The sequence below is a fragment of the Lagopus muta genome, chromosome 2, assembly GCF_023343835.1.
Source record: "Lagopus muta isolate bLagMut1 chromosome 2, bLagMut1 primary, whole genome shotgun sequence".
Taxonomy (NCBI): Eukaryota; Metazoa; Chordata; class Aves; order Galliformes; family Phasianidae; genus Lagopus; species Lagopus muta.
In genome coordinates this window covers 104,270,403-104,287,570 of record NC_064434.1, presented here as the reverse complement: position 1 = coordinate 104,287,570, position 17,168 = coordinate 104,270,403, and the positions used below count along the sequence as shown (strand labels likewise).

General features: G+C 42.2%; 1 protein-coding gene across 6 annotated transcripts in view; it reads left to right on the top strand.

Moving 5' to 3' along the window:
• The window catches only part of MACROD2 (mono-ADP ribosylhydrolase 2), an 834,860-nt gene that overhangs the window by 726,658 nt on the left and 91,034 nt on the right, over positions 1–17,168 (top strand). The window lies entirely within an intron of this gene.

Genomic DNA, 17,168 nt, shown 5'->3' with positions numbered 1-17,168 from the left:
TCTACAGAGTTAACCATGCAATTACCTCCTGGTCTTTGCTAGCTATTTTTGTTGCCGAGTTCCCTCTTATTTATTTAACCAATCAAAGACTAAGTGATGCATTCAGATACCGGCCGCAGGTAATTGCTTTAACAGGAGAGTCACCGGTGAAATTGCTGTTTTAATCCTAGCCTGGGATGGCCACTCCCTGGAAGACCGTAAGAAAAGCAGTGTCACGTTATAGCGAGCCTCACCATTTTCAGAGGAAATCACGTGAATTCTGAGCAGACAGGAGTTGAGCAGCAAAAGTCAAGCAAAGACCACAACTATTTCTTTGTAGAAGATCCAGCTGTGTTTTAGGTATAATATGCCTAGGAGTGGTTGCCTCCGTAAATGGAAAACAGAAAGGGAAACGCTGTGTGCCTGCCTAACCTCTAGTCATGCTAATGAGAAAATCCTTGGCCTGCGTTCAGTCGGTGTTGGTGTTTTTCTTGGAAGGCACGCAGGCCATCTTGCATGGTATATAATGTACAGTGTCTGCCCAAATGTGGTTTATGAAGTGTTCCGTGCATATCTGCTCTTGGAGATTTGGCATTGTCTGTTGGGCTCTTATAGCATGTGCCTTTAAAAACAACCCCCCCAAAAAACCCCTACCGGAGAGCACAGACCCAAGCCTCCCAACACATCAGCATTGGTAATTCAATACCACCACACCATTCTGTTGCTGCTGAATAGACAAAAGAAGTAGAAAGGACCCCACAGCTTGAAAGCTGATGCTGTTTCACTCTCTAACAAAAGTCTTTGCTTTGGGGAAAAAAGAGATATTTGTTAAACTACTTAAGGAGTTAATTTTCAGACACTGAATGCAAAGCTGACATTAAAAAGGAAAAATAATAATCTTAAAACACGTGTGGCAAGACAGTTTTGTTCTGTCAGGAAATTAAAACAATAGTCTGTGGATGCGGATGCAGATTCGGTGTTTAAGAAGAATGCAGCCCAAGGGGCAGATCCTCTGCCCTGCAACTCAGCAGGGATCTTCCAAAGTAATGTGAGGTTCTGCCCTTTCCTGTTTGCAGGCTTATGTGGGCAGAATCTGTGTTTCTCAGCTATTTTTTTATTATCGATTTCCCCAAATTAGAAGTCTCTTTCTAATAGAGAGGGGGCTTAAAAGTAATCGATAGTGTTTATCTTAGGAGACAGCAGTTCAAGCTGCAGTGGAGGGTGGTGTAAGTCGACCTTTCTCTTGTTACTAAGAGTTTCATTTAGGGCACAATACACAACAGCTCCAGGTTTTAATGTTGAAAATTCCCTTAACTGTACCCTCACCCAAATGTGTTAAAAATTACTTAAAAGTGTTAATCAGGCATTTCTGATTGTATTCAACCCCCCCCCCCCCCCTCACCAAAACTCTGCTTCTAGATTCTGCTTGCAAATCACTATAACTTAACTATGTGATTTGTATTGGAAAGATTGGTTTTTTGGTTCATTTCACTTTATTATCTTTCAGCAGAGCTGTGACATCCACTTAGATGTCTTTACTGCAATTGTTTCTTGATGAGATCAGATTGCCCACTGCAGCTATGTCACAAAAACAGCGAGATGAAATTCGGGCCGCCCTATTTTTGATGAGCTGCTGGAGCCCAGCTTCACAGGGAAAAGAAAAAGGAAAAAAAAACAAAAACTAACAGCACATAAAAGAATGATTAAAAGCGAAACAAAAGAAAAACATTTGGCGATCAAAATTGCTCTGAATTTAGTCAGATTGAACCTTTTAAATAAACACAATGTGAATAAAAGGGAAGGAAATGGCTCTGAATGTTACAACGGGGTAAAAGAAATGGAAGTTCCTAAAACTCAATGATTTGTGTGCTTGTCTCGCTTGAGCATGGAACACATTTCAGTTCTCCCAGTTGAAAATGTTTTTAATAGCTACTTTCTGTTGCCAGAACGTGTTTAGTAGCAGGCTCTAAAACCTGTCCATGGCAGTGTTTACTGTAAAGTGAGCATTTCCCTTTTGAGTTGCGCTGATATTAACTGGAGGAATCCCTCCTGCAGCACTTTGCCACTCACCACCTCCCAGTCGTGGACTTCCAAATCAAGCAACACATAGCTGCAGGAGTTTGCAACAGACAATATTAGTAAAGCTGTTTGCTTTCCAGGTAAACACATTAGGTCAGGCCAAAACTCTATGTAGAAAGTCTCAAAGAAGGCTTCCCATGCAAAAGGCAAGGTCCTTTTCATGATTTTGGACAGTGGCAGATTTTTGAGTGTGAGCTGCCTGGCAAGTCCTCCATAGCAGTGGTGTTATCTGCCAATACAGGCAGATAAGGTGGTGTTAGCTGCCTTATAGAATCTGGTGGAGGAGCTCTGCAAGGAAACAGAGCCTGGAAATGCAAATCTGAGTCGTGGCATGTCCTGGGGAATGTGGTAAGGAAAAGCACAGCAAAAGAAAACTAATTCCCAGAGCTGTTCCATCTGCTGCTTCCTCAAACCCTCAGAGCTTTCCTTGGATGTTTTGGTGGAAAACAACCTGCTTTGCAAAAATGCTGTCCTCCCCTTTCAGTACAGTAAAGAGAAAAAATATATATATCCGTACAGAGTCACCACTTACAGATGGATAATGGCAGGGCTGAGTGTGACCCATTGCATCTACAGAGGCAGAAGTGTGTGAGGACCGTTGCAGAAAGCTGACCCATGTCCCTTTGTTCTAATCAAAGGAGTACAACAGCATTTGGTGTGATCAGACAAGAGGTGGAGTGACCTTACAAATAACAGCATGGTGTTTCAGCTCGGTCGTGTGCCTCTGCTCTGGTAGTTCTCTCATTTTCCCATGCATTTAAAGAATAGCGCAGTCTTTATTGTTGCCAACTCTTGTGATGTTTTCCGCAAAACCTGACTTTTGGAGACACTCGAGATATAGGTTTTATTTACTTAAGTTTTGTTTAGTCTTTGTACTTGGAAGGCACATGTGAAAACGTGACTTGAGTTCCTAGAATACTTAGAAATGTTACAAGGCAGAAGAGATGCTCGCAATTATCAGTTGGTACAATGCTGCAATTTTAAAGATACCCTCATAATTTTGAATGGATGGAAAGGATGTGAGTGCAGTATGTTCAGCAACAGTGCGTTTTCAGTTCTAAGGAGGGAACAAGGCAAGCAATAACTGAAAGTTGCACTAGTCCCATAGGAGCTCTATCATCCATCACTCCAGCGGGATGTTTCATTGTGGGGCAAGGAGCTGCCTTCTGAGAAACTGCCTTCTTCCTGTTCCATAAGCTGAAAATAATGGAGGTCTTCCTCCATTAGAAAAGGAAGAAAAGAAAAGATTGTCCTGCCATGGATCAGGAGGCAGTTCAAGCTATCATATCGCATCACTCGAAAAGTGGCATTTGTAAGAACGTCACATTTGAAATGTTATACTTACCAGACTTCCATTATACGTGTTATAAATCCACATTTTAGAAGATTGCGATCTATCTGTATGGAGTCATTCTGCTTTGAAGCTTGGCATAAAAACCATAACCCCGCAGCTAATATTTTTATAACTGAAAATACGTGAGAGAATGGATGTGGTTTTTTAGAGATTTTGACATCTTCATGTTGTCGCTCAGCACGCTAGACTTAAAGAAGTGAAATTTGTTGGTGAGTCACCGGATACCGGAACACGGTGGGTGTTGCACGATCCACAGCAGGTAATAATTTTGTTCGGATAACCATGAATAATGCAAATGTGGGAATGTGCCATGTGGATTGTAACACGGGGAACCGCAGAATGTTCAAGTCTGAAGTTAAATCATTCGGAGGAATCACTTTTGTAGGAACTCAGCAGATGCTTGCGGGAGGGGGTCTGAGTGAGTGGTGATGGGCCTGAATAGCGCTACTCATGTCTGTCGGTGTTGCATTTGGGCCCTGATTAGTTTAATGGGGAAGAGCTCCACAAATTAACCTGACGTTAACCTGAGATGTAGGGCTCCCCTGTCTCTTGAAACCCAAAGATGTAGAGAACTGATGGGAGTTTCTGTATAGAGGCACCTGGTAGATTCGTGTCTGCTATAGGAGCAGGCAGGATTAGTTGAAATGAGTTAATTACCTTACCTGCCTGAGGTGTGTTTTTATTCTTCTTGTTGTTCCACCTCCTGCGAACTAAAAGTTCATGAGTACTACGTGAATCCGTAGCTTACATCTGGAATCCTGACTGTGCCATACACCACAGCCTGACATGGAAAGCAAGTGCATGAAAGCAATGTGCAGGGTGAGTCTTGCTGTTGTAGCCCCATTGCAGCTCACTGAAATGCACCGACTTATGAACCTATGTTTTTCTGTCTGGCTAAATGGAGATCAAGATGTTGCTCCAAACCACACGAGATTGGGTGCTCCCTGCTGAACTGGGCAGAATAGGAGCAGGTGCTGTGCAAGCTCCAGGCACGGTGCAGCCCTGGGCTCTGCATGGAGCCCCAGCAGCACTTGGCAGCCAGCTGGGCTCTGCTCTCCCCAGGGAGCCATGCTGCAAGCAGTCTCACCGTGTTTACCTTATGGATAGGAGATGCAGCTTAGCTGCCCCGGAGTGGTTTGTAAATTTAAACTGTAAACACTGTAAAACGTTTCATCTGTTCAAAGTCAGTCGGTTCAAATATCCTTTCATTCTTCTCCTTTTTTTTTTTTTCCTTTTCTTTTTTTTTTTTTTCCCTTAAATCTAAATAAGTTTCCCTGCATTGAGTGAACAGTATAGGTCCAAGCTTTATAAACTGATGTCAGCCACATCAGGTATTTCCCACTTTTGTTTTTCTTTCTGCGTCAGTTAAAGAATAGAAAGCAATGGGGAATAAATATACTTATCATCTGTCAGAGGCATAGCAGGGCAGTTGTTCACAGGAGACGGGTGTGGTGCATTACAGATCAGGTTCTTTACTTTCAAACTCTTTAAATCTGAATGTCCGGATGGACTTGGAGCAAAAAAAATCTTGGCTAGGTTAATCCCACACAGACTAATTTATATTATGGATAGACATATGTTTAAACAAATACAAGACATGCATAAAATATCTTCTGATTTGGGAGTTACAGAAATGATGGAGCATATCAGCAGGTCAGCCAGGAAGCCCAAACCTCTGGAAACCTGGGGCCAATCCAACTGCAGGTGGTAATCAGGCCAGCTGTAAGTCATCATTGTTCTTGCTAACTAATCAGAACAGGAGAATGATGAATTTCTGGTGGTTTCTGGGTGTGTTTTTTTTTTCTTTTTAACTTAAATTTCCCCCATGAATGCGGTCATAGAGAAGCAATTTTGTGCAAAGATGGGATAGCCGAGTGTATTTTTTTAAGGCTGTTGTGACAGATGTGCTTGTAGGTATGAAATGTGGCTCTGCAAAAGCTGTCTTTTCTTTCTTGCAAGGGAAGAACTCCCATTCATGAGGGTCGCCTCAGTCACAAAAGCCTAGACAAGGGTGGTCAGATGGGAGGAACCACGTAATGGGGATAGGTGGTGATGGCTCCCTCTAATTCTTCTGTTAATACTTCTCACCAAGAGACCACAAAATAACCTGTGATGGAGAAGGAGCCGTAGCTCCCACAGGTGAAAGGGAATCACATTCCTGTGTTACATCCATTCAGTTTGATTGACTAGAATTGTTTAAATCCAGGCTAGTTCTGTTGAGTCACTGTTCTCAAATGTTTTGGACGAATGAGGAGAGTACAATAAACTACTTGCTGCCACGCTATACAAAGTCAATCACAAATGTGCAGGCTCTTCAGACCTAACGTATAGGGTGAAGAACTCAATAACGAATGTGTTGTGAAAAATTTCCAGCAGAAACCCAAACAGGACCATTTACAGATGCTTTGCTGAACAGAAGTGCCAGATCTTAGGTTAGGTTTTGGCTCTGGACCAAAAATACTTTCTGCAAGAGGTGATTATTATGTATGATTCATACAGTGAGTCCACACAAGTAAAAATAATACTGCTTAGCTCTTAGTATTCAAAGTGCTTTTACATTTTCAAAGTGCTGTGCAAACATTAGTTAATTAATGGCATAAAATAAGTTACATTTTTGTGCTTCTAGCATTGACATTTTGGCAATAAATGGTTTTGGAGACTTGGTATGCATCAGTGCGTTGTAGCAGCTCGTATAAATTGTGCTAATGTTCTCAATTGTATTTGAGCAAAGTCTTAGTAATTTAGATGCTTTTTATCTTACGTTGAGGAGATACATAGAGGAAAGGTTATCTGTAGATAGCAATGTACCATCAGTAAGGTATTTTCTTGTCCTTTCTAATAAAATGTAAATATGTGCTTACTTGCCTCAGTGGCTTGCATCCCATGATCCACCACAGAAATTAAACCACTGGACAAGTCAGAAACCACTAAGAGCCATCATTAGCATTCTAGCTGCAGAAACAGAGCTCTGTCTAGAAGATGGATATTGTAGAACTGATGTACCCAAGGTTAGACGAGACTTGGTAAAGTGTTAGAGCATCTGCTGGTTATTTTCCGAGAACTCTCATGCCATTAGCATCTATTAAAATCATTTGAAAACTGATCCTCAAAAGATGGATCTCTTTTTTTTCCCGTCCCAATTCTCATGAAAAATGCTGGCATGCAGTTGACATTTGTATCTCAGCGCATTTTTTTCTAAACAACCCATATTAAAGTTGCAATATCCTCTGTGGAAGACATTCGTCAACTGTATCATGCTTGCTTAATGACCCTTCACATGAGGACATCTCTGCCGAATTGCAGACCGAGCTCACATGCCAAATCTATAACCACATCTACTCTCAAGCATATATCTTTTTTACTGATCCTGGACTCTAACAGGTGCAAATATTCCAAAAGCAGTCTCCGAAGTGCAACCATTCCCTGAGCTGAGCTGACCCAGCCCCCCTCTAAACTTCTTGAGGAAGAAGGATTTTGCATCAAATTTTCTTGTCTCCTTGCTCATTCTCCTTCCTGAGTGGCAAGAAACACTGCAGAGGTTGTGTGCAGATCAAACTGGCCCCTGACTTGGTTTCTTTTGGGATGCTGAGATTCAGCGATTGCTCCAGTCACTCTTATTTAACAAAAACATGTCATTTTGTCACAGGTACCCAAGTGTCTCAGGCACGAACAAGGTGTAATTGTAACAAGCGACCTTCTAGAAAACAAGAAAACTTCTGTGAAGGAAAGAGATAAATAGCTTTTAAAAAAGTCAGATTTTCTCTGCCTGGCATCTACCTGGTGCTTGCTAAGCAAATGATCCCGAGTTGATCTTCTAGGAGGAGATGCTGGAGGAGCATCCTGGGAGAAGTGATTTTTTTTTTTCTTGTAGCAGTTGAAATTTAATAGCTTCCTCTTCTGCCTGGCTCTGTCTCTTTGTGATGGCAAAAAAGATTATCTCTAGCATTGGAATGAGAGAGATACAGTGTTTGAGAAAATCAGCCTTTGTCCTGTCAAAGTGGTCTTTAATGGATTGCATTAATAACTTTAATTTCATCTATAAATGACAGATAAATTGTAAAACATTTTCTTCAAGAAGTGAGATAAAGTAGTATTTATACAGTCGAGACTCAGTCCAGGTTTCAGTCTGAGCAATGGTTTCAGAGCTGTTTCAAGTTCTGTTCTGAGGCTTCTATTCTTCGGAAACCAATTTTTATTGGTTTTTTTTTTAGAAGGGATCCTTTTTATCTACAACAAACCTTCCGAATAAGAGTTCTGCAGACTCTGTATACATGTCATTCTTTTGTAGCCTTGATAGCAGGTATGTTATGCCTTCACTTTGCTCCTACAGCAGGAGTTTTAATTGCCTTAACGGGGAATAATTATTAAGTTCTCACAGCAGAGTTATCTCTGCCTACATTTTTCTTCAAATCAAGCATAGATCTAGAGAGGAGAGTTCAGAATATGTTGGGAGTTGTTGTGGTGGTAGAGCTGTTAATACAGCATAAGTGAAGGTCCTCCATCTCTAGAAATGTGGGTTTTATGACACTTGCTGCAGTTTGGAAAACTTAGCTGTAGTTGGACATAGTGAGTGTGTGCTGTCTTCCCACCAAGGCAGGTAAAGCCTAGTTGCACTGATCCAAAACCCTCTCTTGAAGTCGATGGCTTTTGGTTAAGGGCTAATCAACATGAGTGTTCATGTAGGATGGAGATGTGGGAATGATTAAAGAGGCAATGGTAAATGGGAAATACCCACTGGGAGCTGCTGGGAATTGTTGTCAGTTGCATTAGGTCTGAGGGATTTCTAAATAAAATCATATATTTTGCAAAAGCAAAACCTCCCATCTTATCTAGGAGTTTGTGTAATTAGGTACATGAGAGTCATCTGGCCTCTTTCAGTGAAAATACTGAAGTAAGTTGCAATTTAAGCCAACTTGATAAGCCAGATTTCTTTTTTCTCTGTCAGTAGTTTTGAAGGTGATGGGAAGTGTCCAAAGTGAAAGCAGTCACCAGTTGTAAAATACCCTACCCCCAAGGCTAGGCAAAACCTTTGCTCAGCCTTGATGAGAAAATTGTTGAGTTTATCATGACTGCAATTTTACCCTGCCTGTAGCCACACGCTTAAAAGTTACTTAAGCCATCAACTGCTGCTTCTCCTGCTCTTTTTCTGTAGCTCAAACATTTCTTTTTGAATGAGGCTGCTGAGGGCTTCTCAGCCATTTGAATCCCAACCATGAGATGCCAGCAAGACACTCACACCTGTGCAGGGACCTGGTGACTTCTCCTGGGGCAATACCTAGAAGTTGCTGCCTCCCCTTGCAGCTGCTCTCCTGGCTGGTCTGCAGCCTCAGATAGCTTTCTCTTCTCCTGGGGCTGCCTGTAGCATCCAAACCTAAATTATTCGTATCATCTGAAGGACAGGAAGAACCAGCCTGGTCTTTGAAATAAAATCAGAGACTTATTTAGATTTCAGGATCTTGCAGCAGCCTCAAAGATGATGGTTAGGAGGAGATTGCATCTCTGTTCTCAAGTACGCATGCTTCCTGGAGTGGCAGGCTCTGAGCAATTCTCCTCCTGACCCTGGAAAGGAGTACAGATCATGTTGGTGGATATTACTCAGTGCTACAACAGAAGAATTTTTGCAAAGTGACACCTCAGTCCTGGGGGTATCTTTGCTGAGCTTTTGATGGTAGTGAAACATAGCATCTTCTGGGAATGGGTCTGCCGCAGGTTAGATGCCCAAGCAGGCTTTGGAATCTTATGATTATTGGCAACCTGGGTGTATTTAACCCAAATTGTACTAAAGAGACTGTTGGGGAAAAAAATATATTGTAAAGTAAAATATGGTAGAGAAAGTTGACCTTTGGGATTGCAACACGCTGCTTGATTGTATGCCACAAGACTGTCGTATTCTTTGGAGAGCCACAATGAGGATATAATGATAACTTAATGTAAGCTGATGATTTATCTCCTCAAAAATGCATGGTAGTTGTAAAACTGTCTATCAGATATTTTTCAGAGTACTATCCTTCACAAGCCCTTATTTAACGCAGTTATATTTGCATGCATACCCTCTCTTCCCATTTGCCATTTGTCACTGAGATAGCAAATTACATTCATCAGAATCCATTCATTCCCCCGGTTTCGCTGAATACAGGATTATCTTGGCTGTGTCAGCTGCCCTATGACTGGTAACTGTGAAAAATGGAGGTCGCCTTCAGATATTCCAAACATGTATCTTCAAAGGACAGTAGGTATTAAGCCAGAAAAGATTAATGGCTTTTATGTCATTGTGTTTGTGTGGCATAAATGTGAATTGTGCAGATTGATGGATACCTTGGTAAAAACAAATGCATTTTTAAAGTACTCTCTTGCCCTTTCCCTGACAAGTTTTAGTGACCATCAAAGGAAACACACTGAGACGTTGCCTTAAATCCTAGACTGATTTTGCAGGTTTTTTCACCCCATAGGAAACTGAAAGATTTTAGTCACTGGCCAGAAAACGAACATGTGGCCTATTAACTGCTGGTTAGCTTCTTGCCTGTGTCTGTCTGTGTTTACATTAGTGCTAGGGAAGCGTTATGTCTTATTTGTCATGCAATATGTCAGTAACTAGGATGCATACAATTTTGTTGCTCGATACTTCAAAATTTGTTATAAATTGTCATCATAATTTCCTATTTTTAATCTGAATTGCTTCTCTAGGACAGCCCTTCTGCTTGTCTGGCAGGTGCTTTGCTCACACAAAGAAGTAACAGCTCAGCACAGGGAATGGCCGAGTCCAAAAGGGAAGGCCCTACCTGTCCTTCAGTTACACAGTCTGTTAAAAAGATATTGAAAGCAAAAACTGGGTTCTCTCAGAGGGAATAAGTAACCTTTAAAAACCAACCAACGTATTAGGGAAAATAGTTACCTTTATTGATTCTCACAATAAATGGGTGCATTGAAAGGATGTGCCAGAGGAAGACTGATGGAGTGCAGTCAAGCTTGTAACCTTGGCTTGTGACCATTGATAGGTTTTTCTTTTTCTTATTACATCCTCACTTGAGAGAGAACAGTAGAACAAAATCCTGGGGTTAAGATCTAGCTCTGATGCTTGTTCTTTGTGACCGTGGGCATCTGTAATGTCCACCTGGTGGCAAGACTCTATCAACTGTCGCAAAATTTAGCTTTGGTTCAGATCTATGAGTAAAAGTGCTTTTCCACGAGCAAGTACTGTGGGTTTTAATGCTTTTCAGTTGCATGGAGATAGGCTTATGTCATAGTGATAACTGCAGAGGTGTCTGACACCCATGAGATGCAGAGAGTAATTTGCCATTATCTGTTGAATGTGAGCAGAGCAGTAGGAAAAGCAGACAGGGAGAGATGTTCTGACCATGCTTTAAATTTATCCTGGGTTTCATTTCTAATTCTGTTTCTACTGCGTTTTGTTTTACAGGCTGGGGTTGTTGCAAAGCCTTATCTAAAGTTCCTTTGGGATGTTTGCATTAATATTTTAAACTTGTAATAAATTTCTGATGGTGGTTTCTGTGTTGTTTTGTTTTGTTTTAATTGCCTTTGGACTTTTAATTATCTTTCAGCCCAAGCAAAGTGCGCTTTCATTCACAAATAGGATATTAAAGCACCAATAATAATTTTCTGCTTTTTAACTTCAGTAAGACCACCATAGAAACCATTCATCTCTATTTGTGATAAACATAAATCATTTTATAATTTATAATGTTTTGCTTTTTATTCTTTCAATGACTGCCTAAGTAACACAGTGGTTTAAGTAAGAGTTGCTTCCTTACAGCTTAGTCCTCAGTGGGTATTTGCTCTTGATGTGAAATCACAGTGCTTCGTCAATATCTACTTTCAGAAGGCTTGCAGTAATGTGGATATTAATTCAGATTTTTGCTTTGGATTCAAAGAAATTTAAAACTCAAGTCCATGAAGAGCTTTGTCCTGACAGGGTGCGTCTTTCTCCCCCCCTTCAACCAGCAGGAGTGATCCAGAGGGTGTCTGTTTGCCTGACGCTGGCCTCGTTTGCCAACTCAAGTTAAGCAGACTGTTTTGGCTCAGGTCTGCAGTGGGTTTGAACTTGGGCAGGTGTAACAATCTTAAGAGCAGATGAATTTCTTTGTGAACATCATTGCACAGTTCATTGATTGTCAAATCTGCCATATCACTAGTCTGACACCTCTGCCCTGCTTAAAGCTTCTTATGAGGATGGAAGCGGCGCCGAAGCTTTGTATTTGCCATAAATACTAAACTGAAGTTCTTTTTGAGAGTAATTCTGCAATTATAGACCATGATGTCATGCTGAAAGGAGCAGACAGTCAGCTAGGCTCTACGCTTTAATGGTTTCTGTGAAATTAGTAATAATAGTAGGAGGCTAAATTTTAATTTATGGCGCTGTGAAATGACTAGGTTTTATAGGGCTTGAAGCATTCACCTTTGGAAGAGGTGTGTGAAAACTTCTGGCTTGGACTATGGCTCGTTTCCAGGCGGGATGAAATCCTCTTTGCTCTTTCTTTCCACTCAAGCTGCCTGCTCTCTGAAAAGCTGGACAGATGTGCGTGGGGTTCAGGAAAGGCAGCGCCTCTGGTGAGGGAGCTCGCTGCTGCTGCAAGGGAGATGGCAGCTGCCCGAGTTACTTACAGAGCTGGCTTTTCCATCTGTTAGTTGGTTGCAATAGGATTACTGGAGGATCAGATCAGGCAGGGGTTAGGCTGAAGGGGAGACAATAGGCATCAAGAGTATCATGTACCAGTGCTCGAAGAGAGCAGAAACAGATGGTGGTCTCTTGGAAGTGTGCGAAGAGGGGACGTGACGCATCAGCTTGGTGCTGGGCAGGGAGCAGTCCTGGTGGAAAACAGTGAAATGGAAGTGGAAAACAGGGTCCCTGACAATGAGCATGAGAGTTGTCACCTTCAGAATGGCTGGTTGAGCTGCTGCCATGGCAATGGGAGAAGTTTTACTCAGTGTGCAATGCAGTCAGGTGAGACACTCGTAGCCTCACTCTGTGATACATTAAAAATCTTTTCCTCCTCCTTTTTGTTTCCCAGCATTGAGGTTTTGATTCCGTGAGAGTGTATCTTGAAAAAAATGGGATGATGTGGCCTTGTTCTCACTGGTCTCCATCTGGAACAGTGAAAGCCACCAAGGCTGCCCAAGCAGTAGTGCTGTGAGCAGAGGGAAGATGTGGGATCTTAGCCCAGTGAAGGCTCAGGACCTCTTCCTTACAGGCACCGTAGTCAAGGAGACTTAATTGCTTCAGACAACTCTGAATGGTGATTGTTAGGGAAGTATCTGAGAAAGTATCTGAAGAGTTAGGATAATAAAATTTGAATATCAGAAGAGTTTTAATTCTTAAGGAGGCAAGTGTTGTTTCTGGCATTATGGGCTATAGGCACCGATCCAAGCATGCTGAAGTCAATAAAAAGCTTCTGTTTGGCTCCACTGAGTTTTGAATCAAGTCCACAGAACGTTTGATAAACTGAAAATGTTACAGCAAGCTTCTGGTGTTAGCCATGCCCTAATGACAGTGAGTTCTGGGGGGTCAGATAAGCATATTTTGTAAAGGAGATTTGCTACAAGGAAGAGAGGCTCATTCTTACTTTGTTTTCTTTGTTATTTGTTGCTATTTTCATTTGGGAAACTTTTTTTTTTTTTTACAAATTACAACTGTTTTGTTGTTTTGTTTTGTTTTACAATTGTGTATTTTCTGGTAAGACTTAAACTATGGTGCAGCAGCTTATTACTGTGTATAATAAAAAGCAATCAGTGCCTGCTGGGTGAATGCCTTGGTACTGAGGACACGCATGGAGTACTTGGAAGTGCTGAAATGTAGCTGGTTTTATATTCATTGAGAGTTATTTTATTAGGACACGATGTGGCAATGACATGGAAACACTTAGTAGATGAAGTAGTGTAGAACAGCTCTTGATTGGTTTTCTGCTTAAGATCTGTGCCTGATGTATGGCTTGGCACCTGCACATACGTGCAGCTATGCGTATGGCTCTATTTGGCAGGTCCTATAGATCAAACTTGGCAATACCTCTTGGTAGTGATGTGTAAGTGCAAAACTAAGTATTGCTGTCCCCTAAGCAGATAGAGAAGTTAAGGCAGAGGAATTGGTCTCGCCTTGGAAGGGCCACATCCTTGTGGCTGTTTCTCCAAGCAGTGCACACCCATCTTGTCGCTCTGCTTGCATTCTGCAGGCAGGGCTGTCCGATTGGTGGTGTGCAGGAGTTGTGGGGCTCCCACAGAGAGATGCAGCCCCAACTGTGCTCCAGGGCTCCTGAGACCCCCTGGGCAGCTTTGCCCATGCTACTGTGACAGTGAAGTCCCTGAGCTGGTTGCACAGCTCTTCCTGACCATGAGTGGTCTGAGAGAGAGCCAATCCAGATTGCATGAGACCACTGGCATGGCCCACCAGCACATGTAAAGCTGACTTGATGCTAAGTGCTCTCTAACCCCTCAGGGCAGAAAGAACACAACAAAATAAAGGAGAAAAAAAAAAAAAAAGAAAAGAAAAAAAAAAACCAACAACCTTTAAACAAAGAGCAGAGGGAAGCATTATTTTTTCTCAGCTTCTTTGTGTTAAGGTCAACAGAGCTGTCAAGAACAGCATCGCTTCTATACTTAGCGTGAGGGGTTTTGTGGATAAGATTTGGATGCATCCATGCAAAGCTGGCATTAATGACTGAGTCAGGGCCCACTCTGCTGCAGAAGCAGCCTGGGCCATGCGAAGCTCCAGTAGTTTGCTGATCCCCATTTAGTGCTGCTAGCAAAACCACCAGGAATGGATCCCAGTCAAAAGTAAATGCAGCCTGGCAAGGAGAGCAGGTCCCAAGGATAAAAAAAAACAACTGAAAAAGAAAATCAATGTACTCACAGCCTTGGGCTGTGAAGCTGCCTACTAAGCTCATGCAATTTAAGTCCCTTCTTCCTCTGTTACAGCGCTCTTAATTTTGGGGTTCTTTGATCCCACTATTCATAGCTGTGAAGCAAGCAGAATTTGATCAAGCTCTGACAGGGGCTGGTTGATTTTAACACCAGCTTCCAAAAAGGAGCTGTCAATCAAGGATGAGCCTTAATAGCTTCAGCTTGCAGCTCCTTTAGGCTTGCATTGCAGCTGTGTGGTACTTGGTCAACTGTGGAGGAGCCGGGCACCTACAAAAGGCTCCAGGGGCTCCTTGGGCACAGAGTCCCTCGGGGTCCCTGCCTGCCCTCTGCGAAGGGGCTGCATCCAACTGCTCATCTGCTGCCATGTCCCAGATGCAATGGGAGAGCTCTCCTCTTTGGGCAAGGAGTGCCTTTTGTGAGAGTGCATCCCGGGAGGCCTGCTGAGCTTTTGTGAGCCAGCAGATTACAGAGTTTTGGGTCCACTCGGATTAAACCTTTCCTTATTGCAGCTTATTGTAGCTGGTTTGGAAACAGTGAGGACAAGGGTTACTTTCTGTACCTAATTTCCAAGTTATTTTAGCTGGGGATGTTAGATAAAATAGTCAGTGACTGGCAGGATGATAGAATATGGTTTAATTTCAGATTTACTATCTGCCAACACATGCCATTCAATCAGATAAACACAGGATTTTGGCTGTCATCACAATATCTTATGCATACTTAAAAATAAAGCGCTTTTTCTCACACCAAGAAGAAATTGAACAGGTTTATACACAGGATGTGTATAGTCAGGATGCTAGAAAATGTGAAATAGCATGCCATTTCTGGAGAGATTCCCTATCTTTAAATTAAGGAATCATATTAGAAGTAGCAGAAATTCTCCTGATTGCAAAAGTTTTGTCATTGTCAACTGCGCAGAATAAATACAAGTAAAGGGAACACCTTGAGAAGCTGAAATATAGAAAATGAGGGAAATGCCTGTAGTGTTTACAGCAGAGAATGTGAGATCGTACAGAGGGCCAGACGGCTCAGAACTTCTCTGCATGGGAGTATGATTCCTCCTCTGGCTTGTAAGTTCCCATCCTTGCTGCTTGGTCTGGTGCACGTGTTGCACCTATCGCTGTAATGCTCGAGTATCTGCTCTGCTCAAGACGGGGGGATAGAAGATGGCAATCTAGGACTGCCCCAGCACGATCCTAAATCAGGTTGTACAAAGTAGGCAATTTAAGCTTTCTCTATCGGTAGCTCCCATCCTGAAAACACAACTTCATTAAAGTGGAAACAGGTGAAATACGGCTGTAAAAACACCACTGAAGCTTTATGTTATAAACACGTGTGTATGCAAATGAATACTCCCTTTTGGCCCATGCCCTTCATTAATGTTTGTTTGTTTGTTTAAATACTATTATTATTTTATTTATTTACTTTATCTGTTGTGAGGAGCAGCTGATGACACAGTCCTTCACTTTGTGAAGCTCTAACCTGGATTGTTTACCAGAGCCTCACAAGGCGGTTTGTTTCTCTGAATGTCGTACAAACAAACACATTTTCCTGCTCACAAGTCTGCAAGAGCTCCCAAGCTCTGTCTTACTGCTGCTTCTCTCCTGCTCCCCAGCCTCTTTCTTCCCTAGGGCCCACATAACCCACACCTTTGCTCTCTTATCTCCTGTCTGTTTTGCACTTTCAGCTTTTGAAGCTGCCTTTGGGAGATGTCCTTGTTACCAACCACCAGGACTTTCCAGAATAACTGATTCTTGCCTGCTCTTGTTCTGTTCTTTATTCTACTAGGCTGCTCTAAAATGGCAGTCAGAGCTGCTCAAGTATAATGGTATCTTTGAAGCCAAGGCCTGTATTTGCTTCGAAAAGCAGCTCTAGCAAAAGGGCAGCTTTTTCTAGTGAAGTTAATGGAAAGAAGGCACTTTTTTTGTGAGCGTCCGTCCTGCAGGTTTCTCTGCTGGAGGGAGGCTGCTGCCTTTGTAGCATGCAGCTCACAAGCAGCTCTGCCACAGCACGTCGGCTTATTGCCCATGGAATCACGAGGGCAGCAAAATGGCAGGCAAGGAACTGAATTCCCTACTGCTCAAAATTCATCCTTTTCTGGTTATGCTCTCGTGGCACTTCAGAGAAGAACTTGATTACTGGATGGGTGGGTCCTGCAGCTCAGCCTTGCCTGGATCTTCTCTTTTTCCACTGCTCCTTCCAGGAGTTGTGCTGGGCTAGGCGAACAGATAAAGCAAAGAAATAGCACAGCTGGAGTGAGTCCGCTGTGGGTGTCTTTCAGTCCTAAAGGCTTTGGAATTGTGTTTGGTTTTTATTGTTTGCCTTTTTTTTGTCACTTTTAGAAAAGCCTTTCACACAGAAGGCCATCCTGATTTATTTGGAACCATTGGTGGGTTGGTGGTGCGTGCACTGTGGGCTGTGGTTTCATTGGTACGCTCAGCCTCACTAAATAGACGACGTGTTAAACGTTTTATTTACCCTGTGTGCTACCTGTCATCTAATCAGCTTTTGTTTTTGCTGCATTTTGCTTGTATTATAGCAAGAGTAAGTGATTTCATGTAAATTAAAACCACATGAAACCTTTTAAAGCCGTTTTAAAGTACTAAATGGTTTCGCAAATAGGTTTGTCCAACAAAGATTGGAAAAGGAGCTCTTTGCTTACCCGTTTACTCTTTTTTATGCTTATTAGAAACCCCCCCGTGTGACACTTTCATCAAACATTGCATCCTGGTACTCATCTAGAATGCCAAAAGTAATTTATACTATGCTCAAGAGTGGTTTGCATAAACAGGAGGCAGTTAACAAAGAATACAGTTTTGAACTACAATTGCAAATTTTATTGTATAAATTACAACACAGATGCACAATGAAATCAAAACACGTGTCC